Consider the following 14,443-nt stretch of genomic DNA (forward strand, 5'->3'; position numbering starts at 1 on the left):
GGATCGGACTTCTGGTACGGGGGCAATCTCTCTGGAAGTGCCCCACCTGGTTGCACCGAAAGCACCTCTTTGGATTCAGGTCCCAGGGTCTGGATCGGGCTGGTTCATCTCTTGGATTCCGGGCAGAGTTCTCTCTAATAAAGGGGGCTCCCGGTGTCACTAGACCTGCTGGAATTGTTCGGCTCCCCCTCCCTGCAGCTGCTTGACTAGGCATACTAGGGGCTCTCCATCTTGGTCGACTCACCACATACTCATCAGCTAGCCCTGCTGCCTCCTCCAGGGTCTCAGGTTTTCTGTCCGCCAGCCATTCCCGGATCTCTGGGGCCATTTTTAGAGTCAGCTGCTCCAGCATAATGAGCTCTTTAATTTGCTTAGCGGAGCGGGCCCCTTTCCCTTCCATCCATTTCTCGCAGGCCCTCTGTAGCTGGCTGGCAAATTCCTGGTGCGACTGTGACCCTCCTTTATTCAAAGTCCTGAACTTGTATCTGTAGGTCTCTGCATTTAACTGGAATTTTACCATCAGTGCCTTTTTCACCGTACCATAATCCCCACATTCGTGAGGGCTTAGAGCCTGGTAAGCTTCCAGCGCTCTCCCAGTCAGGCTGGGTCCCAGATATTTGGACCACTCTTCCTCCTCAATCCCATGGACTCCCATCAAGTTTTCAAAAACCTGGAGATGGGTATCAATGTCTGTGTCTGCCTCTTTAAAAATTGGGACTCCACTATATCCCAGCTGAGGTCTCAACCGGGCCTCTCCCCGACCTTCTACTCTCTGAATCTGGGGTACCTCATATGCTACCCCCAACATTGCTTGGAGTACGGCTGCCCTTTCATGCAGGGTTGCCCTTTCCCCCAGTGCTGTCAGCCAATCTTGCAGCACTGCTGGAGTGCCGGACGGTGGTCTGGGTTGTGTCCCACTAGGGGGTCTCTGTGGCTGGTCTTTGGCCTCCTCCTCTTCCACCTCTGACTCTTCCATCTCCTCAGGGTGGGCCTTTTCCCATTCCATTAGTTTGGCCACCAGAACTTCACGCACGTCTGTGTCATCAAAGTCCACCCCTTTGGTTCTGCAGAACCCCTGCAAGTGTTGTTTCCTTGCTTTCATATAGAATCTCTCTGTGGCTTTTAAGCTGATCTGCTCTGCTTCTGTGGCCATTCCTGCTGACTTCCTAGCTAGGGTTTTTTTTTACTAACACTGGTGCTGACAGACTGTTGCCTTGTGTCCTTACAGAGCCTGACCGTATCTGGATACGAGTCCCTGCGCTCTACCCAAACGTTGGGACTGTGTGACCCCACTGCTTGCCACCAAAATTGTGAGGACACCGGGGTTATTACCAAAGCTCTCTAGATACCCGGTCCTCTAGGTTCACAGGTCACACAGGTAAGGAGACAGGAAAGAAATAATAATCCCTTTTATTAAACAAAGTGCACACACTTAGTAAAATACAACAGTGCTCCCCAAGGAGAAACTTGTTCCCCCCGCCAAATATATCAAGTGTCAGAAAATCACCAGTGCAAGTAAAACTCCCCAACAAAATCCCCAGCAGGTTACCTCCAAGCACAGAGTCCTAGCAGGCCCAAACTCCTGGTAATAAAATCCACAGCTGACAATCCAAGTGGGCCAGGGTTTCTGATCCTTAAGGTGGGTCTGTGTATCTTGCTGATCCCAGCCGCTCGGCCAACTCTCCACCAGCTTGGTGGGACCCTGGGTATCAGTCTCCCTACGGATGTAGGCTCACCAATTCCCCAGAATCTGCGAGTGTCTCCCGATGGAGTGGTAACAGAATCAGTCCTAGAGGTACACTGTCCGATCTCTGTCAAGAAGCTCCTGCCTCAAGCATTCCTTTAAGGCCCTGCGAGAATACGGTTACTCTCTAACAGGTCCTTGCTGTCTCCAGATTCTCCAACAACAACCCCCATCCCCCAGACAGCTCCTTTTTGGTCCCTTCTCACCACCCCCCCCCCCACTCACTGTCCTCTTGTGATTGGTGGTGTGAAGAGTTTGGGTGGTAACCGGGGTGGAAATAGTGCATGACATCAGTGGTCACCCCTTGCTGTGATGGTGCCATTCAGACTGTGTTGCAGACTTGCTAGAACAATAGTTAGCAAACAGGGAGAGACCCCCTACTGATTTTAGATAAGGTCCTGACCCACCTTTTTTTAACCCGTTCCACTACTTTTTGATGTCACAGGGTCCACAGCTGATTCACACTTCCTGTGAGCTGCCTCTCCCCTCCCTCTCTGGACACCACAGTAATAACAGATCTGGCCACCGGGCGGCATTTAATAACAGAGTGGGCCATGGTTGTTCAATTGGCCCACTGAGGACAGACCGGGTTGGCACGATATTCTCAATATAAGGCCCGGGTCTGTCACACATACCTCGTTGCCTGATCTTGGAGTCTCATTCCCCATGAGCCTCTGAAGGTGTTCCTGTGTTTCCTCGTGTATTCAGCGCTGCTGATTCCTGTGGTTTCCAGACCACTTCAACTCTCCTGTGGTTTTCAGACCACTTCAACTCTCCTGTGTTTCATCGTGACTGTTTAGCTGATTCCTATCCGCTGCCTCCGTGCACTACAGTCTTCAGACCACTTCAACTCTCCTGTGTTTCATCGTGACTGTTTAGCTGATTCCTATCCGCTGCCTCCGTGCACTACAGTCTTCAGACCACTTCAACCCTCCTGTGTTTCATCGTGACTGTTTAGCTGATTCCTATCCGCTGCCTCCGTGCGCTACAGTATTCAGCTCATCTCAACTCTCCTGTGTTTCCTCGAGACTGCAACAGCTGATTCCTATCCGCTGCTCAACAGTTCCAGCTCAGCTCTACTCTCCCGTGTTTCATCGTGGCTGCACCTGCTGATTTCTATCCGCTACCTCCGTGTACCTGCAGAGTCCTGCTGGCTGCTACTCCTCAGTTCTACTCGTGTCTGCAGCAGCTGATCCGCTCTCCGTGCTTCTCAGTGTTCCTGCTGGTGTCTACTCGCCAGTCTGCATCGGATCTACGCCTCACTGCTTTCATCTCGTCTAGACCATCGCTACTCTTCAGGGTTCCCCAGGAGTCCAGTTCTACATACTACTGCTTCCTGAGTATTTGTTGCTATCCCTGTTGGTCTACCTACCTGTGCGCTGCACCTACTTGATTACCGCTTCACCCTCCAGGGACTTCGCATCCTGCCGGCCTCCAGCCGTTCAGGTATCTCTGCACTCCTGTCTGACAGCCTGCTCCTGAACCACGGTATGCATACTTCTCATTGACTGTGCTGGTGTATTGCATATCTTGCTGGACTGAGTTGTTCTCCTCTGGAGCTCACTATCCGCTGAGACTATTGCCATCATTGACTGTGTTATCTTTTGCCCGGATAGTTTCTGTGACTTTGTATTATTGCAGTGCTGTTCAGTCATTACTATATTGTGCATGTCATCGTGGATCAAGGTTAGGGTGTTCGTATATCCTCTGTATTGCAGTCTCTCCCCATGCTCCTCCTCACATATATATTCAGTGGTACAACTTGCTAACGCAGACCACTGACTCCCCGGATACCTCCACCTGGATTCCATTCCTTCACCTAGACAGCGGTACAACTTCCTAAACGCAGACCGCTGACTCTCATCACCTCCTCGTTGCTGTTGGACATTCCTCCTCACTATAGCAGTGGTACAACTTGCTACCGCAGACCACTGACTACCCTCACGTTTCCTTTGTCCATTCAGTTCCTCGTGTATTACTACATATATATTACCAGTGCTGCTAGTCATAGACTTTCACGAGCATCTCTATCATCTGCTGTCTCCTGTTCCGTGATCACCCCGCTACCAGAGTACCATATTACCATCTAGACTGCTCTGGTAAGCCCATCACCTGGTGATCCCTGGGTAAAGACTCCTAATGCCCGTGACAACGCTCCATCTATGATTGCTGGTTTACGTGAGAAGCATAAATTATTGCTGGCACATTCTTGCCTTAACAGCCGCTTGGATCACGTCACAGCTTGGAGAGAGACATCGTACAAATTGGACCCACGATATACAGCGGAGTTCGTGCTGTGCAGGTCCGGCATCTCCGGAGGGAGAAGTATTATACAAGCCGTGTGAGCAGCTCTTCTGACGGACCACCACAAACCAGGTGAATGAGTCACTTATTGTGCTAACGCACACTGCTAATTTCACGGAGGAGGCTGATATATTAGGCAACTAAGTGTTATCTGTTCTCGAAGAGTAGTTATCATTAGAATCTGTGTATTCTGGATATACCTACATGAACTGGATTTCATGAGTGATGGCCACACTTTTTTCTGGTTATAAATCTGACTGTGTACTCTAATTCATTATACAGCCGCGGTTGTTTTAACTTCAATACTGAAGGCTTTATTCTATCGTTTAACACGTTTATAATTGTTTTAAATTTATAATATTTTTTAGTGTTATGTTATATATGCTATTCCTTCATCGCTAGCTTAAATAAATATCTATATATATACCTATCTGTATTACTGTGGAGGCCTCTCTTCGCTTCTCAGGAGAATCCCGTGATATCAGGTTTTTTTATATATATTTCTGTATATAACTATTCAGACCTCCAGCAGCGCGACCCTCATCTGTGTTTCTTTGATGATGAACAATGCCTTTTCCAGCATGATGGAGCACCTTGCAAAAGGGCAAAAGTGATAACGAAGTGGCTCAGGGATCAAAACATTGAACTTTTGGGTCCATGGCCAGGAAACTCCCCAGACCTTAAACCCATTGAGAACTTGAGGTCAATCCTCAAGAGGCGGGTGGACAAACAAAAACCACAAATTCTGACAAACTCCAAGCAAGGATTAGGTAAGAATGGGCGGCCATCATTCAGTATGTGGCCCAGAAGGTGATTGACCACATGTCAGGGCGAATTGCAGAGGTCATCAAACATAAGGTTCAACACTGCAAATATTGACTGTTTGCATAAAATTAATGTAATTGTCAATAAAAGCCTTTGACACTTATGAAATGCTTGTAATGTTACTTCAGTATAACATAGCAACATCTGACAAAAACGTCTAAAAACACTGAAGCAGCAAACTGTGTGAAAACCAATACTTGTGTCATTCTCAAAACGTTTGATAATGACTGTAGATCCTGCATGTATAAAGACACCCGTCTAATTTAACAAGACCCCGAGATGAGAGATACTGATCTACAGCCATCTGGTTGACCTAAGGTTAATACCAAGTAGAAGTTATGCAGAATTTAATATCACATGCAACCCAAACAAACAGATGTAATGGCGGCCACATACAGACAACCGGCTTGTCACCTGGACCTCATGCCGAAAGGCAGTCTCTTCTGTGGGCTTTTAGTCACAAATCGTTATTGTAAAAAATGTTGAAAAGCCATTGTATGCACTTCGTATTTGTTGTCTTTTACATCTATGTGAATCTTTGGGTGGGGTTTAGAATGTGATTTTGGTATATAGAGACCTCCATCTCTACTAAGCCTCCTTTATATATGATGGCATTGTGACCTCCATCCATACCTGGTGACTTTTCTGTATTACTGTATATAGTGATAGCCATCCTTACCAGAGGTCACCATTTAATATTACCGTATAGCAGGGTTTCCCAAACCCAGTCCTCAGGGCTCCCCAACAGTGCAGATTTTCCGGATCACATGTGACATAATTAGGACCACCTGTGGATCTGTTACAATGTGTCAGTCAGTAATGAATACACCTGTGCTCCAGCAAGGAGATATGAAAAACCTGCATTGTTGGGGAGCCCTGAGGACTGGGTTTGGGAAACCCTGCCATATAGTGACCTGCATCCATACCAGGTCACCTTTCCGTATGATGAGATAGTGATCTCCATCCTTACTAGGTCACCTTTCTACATGATGGGACAGTGATCTCCATCCTTACTAGGTCACTTTTCTACATGATGGGATAGTGATCTCCATCCTTACTAGGTCACCTTTCCGTATGATGGAATAGTGATCTCCATCCTTACTAGGTCACCTTTCCGTATGATGGGATAGTGATCTCCTTCCTTTCTAGGTAATCATCATCATCCCCATTTATTTATATAGCGCCACTAATTCCACAGCGCTGTACAGACAACTCACTCACATAAGTCCCTGCCCCATTGGGGCTTACAGTCTAAATTACACACACACACACACACACACACACACACACACACACACACACACAGACTAGGGTCAATTTGTTAGCAACCAATTAACTTACCAGTATGTTTTTGGAGTGTGGGAGGAAACTGGAGCACCCGGAGGAAACCCACGCAAACACGAGGAGAACATACAAACGCCTCACAGATAAGGCCATGGTCGAGAATTAAACTCATGACCCCAGTGCTGTAAGACAGAAGTGCTAACCACTTAGCCACCGTGCTACCCCACGGTGGCTAAGTGGGTCATCTTTCTATATGATGGGATAGTGATCTCCATCCTTACTAGGTCACCTTTCTATATGATGGGAGAGTGATCTCCATCCTTACTAGGTCACCTTTCTACATGATGGGATAGTGATCTCCATGCTTACTAGGTCACCTTTCTACATGATGGGATAGTGATCTCCATCCTTACTAGGTCACCTTTCTACATGATGAGACAGTGATCTCCATCCTTACTAGGTCACCTTTCTATATGATGGGATACTGATCTCCATCCTTACTAGGTCACCTTTCTACATGATGGGATAGTGATCTCCATCCTTACTAGGTCACCTTTCTATATGATGGGATAGTGATCTCCATCCTTACTAGGTCACCTGTCTACATGATGGGACAGTGATCTCCATCCTTACTAGATCACCTTTCTATATGATGGGATACTGATCTCCATGCTTACTAGGTCACCTTTCTACATGATGGGATAATGATCTCCATCCTTACTAGGTCACCTTTCTACATGATGGGATAGTGATCTCCATCCTTACTAGGTCACCTTTCTACATGAAGGAACAGTGATCTCCATCCTTACTAGGTCACCTTTCTATATGATGGGATAGTGATCTCCATCCTTACTAGGTCACCTTTCTACATGATGGGATAGTGATCTCCATCCTTACCACGTCACTTTCTATATGATGGGATAGTGATCTCCATCCTTACTAGGTCACCTTTCTACATGATGGGATAGTGATCTCCATCCTTACCACGTCACTTTCTATATGATGAGATAGTGATCTCCATCCTTACTAGATCACCTTTCTACATGATGGGATAGTGATCTCCATCCTTACTGGGTCACATTTATATACGATGGGATAGTGATCTCCATCCTTACTAGGTCACCCTTCTACATGATGGGATAGTGATCTCCATCCTTACTAGCTCACCATTCTACATGCTGTGATAGTGATCTCCATCCTTACTAGGTCACCTTTCTATATGATGGGATAGTGATCTCCATCCTTACTAGGTCACCTTTCTACATGATGGGATAGTGATCTCCATCCTTACTAGCTCACCATTCTACATGATGTGATAGTGATCTCCATCCTTACTAGGTCACCTTTCTATATGATGGGATTGTGATCTCCATCCTTACTAGGTCACCTTTCTACTTGATGGGATAGTGATCTCCATCCTTACTAGGTCACCTTTCTACATGATGGGATAGTGATCTCCATCCTTACTAGGTCACCATTCTACATGACTGAAAGCGACCTCCTTGCTTACTAGGTCACCTTTCTATATGATGGGATAGTGATCTCCATCCTTACTAGGTCACCTTTCTACAGGATGGGATAGTGATCTCCATCCTTACCACGTCACTTTCTATATGATGAGATAGTGATCTCCATCCTTACTAGATCACCTTTCTACATGATGGGATAGTGATCTCCATCCTTACTAGGTCACATTTATATACGATGGGATAGTGATCTCCATCCTTACTAGGTCACCTTTCTACATGATGGGATAGTGATCTCCATCCTTACTAGCTCACCATTCTACATGATGTGATAGTGATCTCCATCCTTACTAGGTCACCTTTCTATATGATGGGATAGTGATCTCCATCCTTACTAGGTCACCTTTCTACATGATGGGATAGTGATCTCCATCCTTACTAGCTCACCATTCTACATGATGTGATAGTGATCTCCATCCTTACTAGGTCACCTTTCTATATGATGGGATTGTGATTTCCATCCTTACTAGGTCACCTTTCTACATGATGGGATAGTGATCTCCATCCTTACTAGGTCACCTTTCTACATGATGGGATAGTGATCTCCATCCTTACTAGGTCACCATTCTACATGACTGAAAGCGACCTCCTTGCTTACTAGGTCACCTTTCTATATGATGGGATAGTGATCTCCATCCTTACTAGGTCACCTTTCTACAGGATGGGATAGTGATCTCCATCCTTACCACGTCACTTTCTATATGATGAGATAGTGATCTCCATCCTTACTAGATCACCTTTCTACATGATGGGATAGTGATCTCCATCCTTACTGGGGCACATTTATATACGATGGGATAGTGATCTCCATCCTTACTAGGTCACCTTTCTACATGATGGGATAGTGATCTCCATCCTGACTAGCTCACCATTCTACATGATGTGATAGTGATCTCCATCCTTACTAGGTCACCTTTCTATATGATGGGATAGTGATCTCCATCCTTACTAGGTCACCTTTCTACATGATGGGATAGTGATCTCCATCCTTACTAGCTCACCATTCTACATGATGTGATAGTGATCTCCATCCTTACTAGGTCACCTTTCTATATGATGGGATTGTGATCTCCATCCTTACTAGGTCACCTTTCTACATGATGGGATAGTGATCTCCATCCTTACTAGGTCACCTTTCTACATGATGGGATAGTGATCTCCATCCTTATTGGGTCACATTTATATACGATGGGATAGTGATCTCCATCCTTACTAGGTCACCTTTCTACATGATGGGATAGTGATCTCCATCCTTACTAGCTCACCATTCTACATGATGTGATAGTGATCTCCATCCTTACTAGGTCACCTTTCTATATGATGGGATAGTGATCTCCATCCTTACTAGGTCACCTTTCTACATGATGGGATAGTGATCTCCATCCTTACTAGCTCACCATTCTACATGATGTGATAGTGATCTCCATCCTTACTAGGTCACCTTTCTATATGATGGGATTGTGATCTCCATCCTTACTAGGTCACCTTTCTACATGATGGGATAGTGATCTCCATCCTTACTAGGTCACCTTTCTACATGATGGGATAGTGATCTCCATCCTTACTAGGTCACCTTTCTACAGGATGGGATAGTGATCTCCATCCTTACCACGTCACTTTCTATATGATGGGATAGTGATCTCCATCCTTACTAGGTCACCTTTCTACATGATGGGATAGCTATCTCCATCCTTACTAGGTCACCTTTCTATATGATGGGATAGTGATCTCCATACTTACTAGGTCACCTTTCTATATGATGGGATAGTGATCTCCATCCTTACTAGGTCACCTTTCTATATGATGGGATAGTGATCTCCATCCTTACTAGGTCACCTTTCTATATGATGGGATAGCTATCTCCATCCTTACTAGGTCACCTTTCTATATGATGGGATAGTGATCTCCATCCTTACTAGGTCACCTTTCTATATGATGGGATAGTGATCTCCATCCTTACTAGGTCACCTTTCTATATGATGGGATAGTGATCTCCATCCTTACTAGGTCATCTTTCTATATGATGGGATAGTGATCTCCATCCTTACTAGGTCACCTTTCTATATGATGGGATAGTGATCTCCATCCTTACTAGGTCACCTTTCTACATGATGGGATAGTGATCTCCATCCTTACTAGGTCACCTTTCTACATGATGGGACAGTGATCTCCATCCTTACTAGGTCACCTTTCTACATGATGGGATAGTGATCTCCATCCTTACTAGCTCACCATTCTACATGATGTGATAGTGATCTCCATCCTTACTAGGTCACCTTTCTATATGATGGGATAGTGATCTCCATCCTTACTAGGTCACCTTTCTACATGATGGGATAGTGATCTCCATCCTTACTAGCTCACCATTCTACATGATGTGATAGTGATCTCCATCCTTACTAGGTCACCTTTCTATATGATGGGATTGTGATCTCCATCCTTACTAGGTCACCTTTCTACATGATGGGATAGTGATCTCCATCCTTACTAGGTCACCTTTCTACAGGATGGGATAGTGATCTCCATCCTTACCACGTCACTTTCTATATGATGGGATAGTGATCTCCATCCTTACTAGGTCACCTTTCTACATGATGGGATAGCTATCTCCATCCTTACTAGGTCACCTTTCTATATGATGGGATAGTGATCTCCATCCTTACTAGGTCACCTTTCTATATGATGGGATAGTGATCTCCATCCTTACTAGGTCACCTTTCTATATGATGGGATAGTGATCTCCATCCTTACTAGGTCATCTTTCTATATGATGGGATAGTGATCTCCATCCTTACTAGGTCACCTTTCTATATGATGGGATAGTGATCTCCATCCTTACTAGGTCACCTTTCTACATGATGGGATAGTGATCTCCATCCTTACTAGGTCACCTTTCTACATGATGGGACAGTGATCTCCATCCTTACTAGGTCACCTTTCTACATGATGGGATAGTGATCTCCATCCTTACCACGTCACTTTCTATATGATGGGATAGTGATCTCCATCCTTACTAGGTCACCTTTCTACATGATGGGATAGTGATCTCCATCCTTACCACGTCACTTTCTATATGATGGGATAGTGATCTCCATCCTTACTAGGTCACCTTTCTACATGATGGGAAAGTGATCTCCATCCTTACCACGTCACTTTCTATATGATGGGATAGTGATCTCCATCCTTATTAGATCACCTTTCTACATGATGGGATAGTGATCTCCATCCTTACTGGGTCACATTTATATACGATGGGATAGTGATCTCCATCCTTACTAGGTCACCTTTCTACATGATGGGATAGTGATCTCCATCCTTACTAGCTCACCATTCTACATGATGCGATAGTGATTTCCATCCTTACTAGGTCACCTTTCTATGTGATGGGATAGTGATCTCCATCCTTACTAGGTCACCTTTCTACATGATGGGATAGTGATCTCCATCCTTACTAGCTCACCATTCTACATGATGTGATAGTGATCTCCATCCTTACTAGGTCACCTTTCTATATGATGGGATTGTGATCTCCATCCTTACTAGGTCACCTTTCTATATGATGGGATAGTGATCTCCATCCTTACTAGGTCACCTTTCTACATGATGGGATAGTGATCTCCATCCTTACTAGGTCACCATTCTACATGACTGAAAGCGACCTCCTTGCTTACTAGGTCACCTTTCTATATGATGGGATAGTGATCTCCATCCTTACTAGGTCACCTTTCTATATGATGGGATAGTGATCTCCATCCTTACTAGGTCATCTTTCTATATGATGGGATAGTGATCTCCATCCTTACTAGGTCACCTTTCTATATGATGGGATAGTGATCTCCATCCTTACTAGGTCATCTTTCTATATGATGGGATAGTGATCTCCATCCTTACTAGGTCATCTTTCTATATGATGGGATAGTGATATCCATCCTTACTAGGTCACCTTCCTATATGATGGGATAGTGATCTCCATCCTTACTAGGTCACCTTTCTACATGATGGGATAGTGATCTCCATCCTTACTAGGTCACCTTTCTACATGATGGGACAGTGATCTCCATCCTTACTAGGTCACCTTTCTACATGATGGGATAGTGATCTCCATCCTTACCACGTCACTTTCTATATGATGGGATAGTGATCTCCATCCTTACTAGGTCACCTTTCTACATGATGGGATAGTGATCTCCATCCTTACTGGGTCATATTTATATACGATGGGATAGTGATCTCCATCCTTACTAGGTCACCTTTCTACATGATGGGATAGTGATCTCCATCCTTACTAGCTCACCATTCTACATGATGTGATAGTGATCTCCATCCTTACTAGGTCACCTTTCTATATGATGGGATAGTGATCTCCATCCTTACTAGGTCACCTTTCTACATGATGGGATAGTGATCTCCATCCTTACTAGCTCACCATTCTACATGATGTGATAGTGATCTCCATCCTTACTAGGTCACCTTTCTATATGATGGGATTGTGATCTCCATCCTTACTAGGTCACCTTTCTACATGATGGGATAGTGATCTCCATCCTTACTAGGTCACCTTTCTACATGATGGGATAGTGATCTCCATCCTTACTAGGTCACCTTTCTACAGGATGGGATAGTGATCTCCATCCTTACCACGTCACTTTCTATATGATGGGATAGTGATCTCCATCCTTACTAGGTCACCTTTCTACATGATGGGATAGCTATCTCCATCCTTACTAGGTCACCTTTCTATATGATGGGATAGTGATCTCCATACTTACTAGGTCACCTTTCTATATGATGGGATAGTGATCTCCATCCTTACTAGGTCACCTTTCTATATGATGGGATAGTGATCTCCATCCTTACTAGGTCACCTTTCTATATGATGGGATAGTGATCTCCATCCTTACTAGGTCACCTTTCTATATGATGGGATAGTGATCTCCATCCTTACTAGGTCACCTTTCTATATGATGGGATAGTGATCTCCATCCTTACTAGGTCACCTTTCTATATGATGGGATAGTGATCTCCATCCTTACTAGGTCACCTTTCTATATGATGGGATAGCTATCTCCATCCTTACTAGGTCACCTTTCTATATGATGGGATAGTGATCTCCATCCTTACTAGGTCACCTTTCTATATGATGGGATAGTGATCTCCATCCTTACTAGGTCACCTTTCTATATGATGGGATAGTGATCTCCATCCTTACTAGGTCATCTTTCTATATGATGGGATAGTGATCTCCATCCTTACTAGGTCACCTTTCTATATGATGGGATAGTGATCTCCATCCTTACTAGGTCACCTTTCTACATGATGGGATAGTGATCTCCATCCTTACTAGGTCACCTTTCTACATGATGGGACAGTGATCTCCATCCTTACTAGGTCACCTTTCTACATGATGGGATAGTGATCTCCATCCTTACCACGTCACTTTCTATATGATGGGATAGTGATCTCCATCCTTACTAGGTCACCTTTCTACATGATGGGATAGTGATCTCCATCCTTACTGGGTCATATTTATATACGATGGGATAGTGATCTCCATCCTTACTAGGTCACCTTTCTACATGATGGGATAGTGATCTCCATCCTTACTAGCTCACCATTCTACATGATGTGATAGTGATCTCCATCCTTACTAGGTCACCTTTCTATATGATGGGATAGTGATCTCCATCCTTACTAGGTCACCTTTCTACATGATGGGATAGTGATCTCCATCCTTACTAGCTCACCATTCTACATGATGTGATAGTGATCTCCATCCTTACTAGGTCACCTTTCTATATGATGGGATTGTGATCTCCATCCTTACTAGGTCACCTTTCTACATGATGGGATAGTGATCTCCATCCTTACTAGGTCACCTTTCTACATGATGGGATAGTGATCTCCATCCTTACTAGGTCACCTTTCTACAGGATGGGATAGTGATCTCCATCCTTACCACGTCACTTTCTATATGATGGGATAGTGATCTCCATCCTTACTAGGTCACCTTTCTACATGATGGGATAGCTATCTCCATCCTTACTAGGTCACCTTTCTATATGATGGGATAGTGATCTCCATACTTACTAGGTCACCTTTCTATATGATGGGATAGTGATCTCCATCCTTACTAGGTCACCTTTCTATATGATGGGATAGTGATCTCCATCCTTACTAGGTCACCTTTCTATATGATGGGATAGTGATCTCCATCCTTACTAGGTCACCTTTCTATATGATGGGATAGTGATCTCCATCCTTACTAGGTCACCTTTCTATATGATGGGATAGTGATCTCCATCCTTACTAGGTCACCTTTCTATATGATGGGATAGCTATCTCCATCCTTACTAGGTCACCTTTCTATATGATGGGATAGTGATCTCCATCCTTACTAGGTCACCTTTCTATATGATGGGATAGTGATCTCCATCCTTACTAGGTCACCTTTCTATATGATGGGATAGTGATCTCCATCCTTACTAGGTCATCTTTCTATATGATGGGATAGTGATCTCCATCCTTACTAGGTCACCTTTCTATATGATGGGATAGTGATCTCCATCCTTACTAGGTCACCTTTCTACATGATGGGATAGTGATCTCCATCCTTACTAGGTCACCTTTCTACATGATGGGACAGTGATCTCCATCCTTACTAGGTCACCTTTCTACATGATGGGATAGTGATCTCCATCCTTACCACGTCACTTTCTATATGATGGGATAGTGATCTCCATCCTTACTAGGTCACCTTTCT

The 14,443-nt window shown here is 44.5% G+C and overlaps 1 protein-coding gene across 4 annotated transcripts in view; it reads right to left on the reverse strand.

Annotated features, from left to right (window-relative positions):
* The window catches only part of KHK (ketohexokinase), a 108,690-nt gene that overhangs the window by 24,387 nt on the left and 69,860 nt on the right, over positions 1-14,443 (reverse strand). The gene's annotated exons all lie outside the window — the stretch shown is intronic.

Source organism: Mixophyes fleayi, chromosome 3 (assembly GCF_038048845.1).
Source record: "Mixophyes fleayi isolate aMixFle1 chromosome 3, aMixFle1.hap1, whole genome shotgun sequence".
In the NCBI taxonomy this organism is placed as follows: domain Eukaryota; kingdom Metazoa; phylum Chordata; class Amphibia; order Anura; family Limnodynastidae; genus Mixophyes; species Mixophyes fleayi.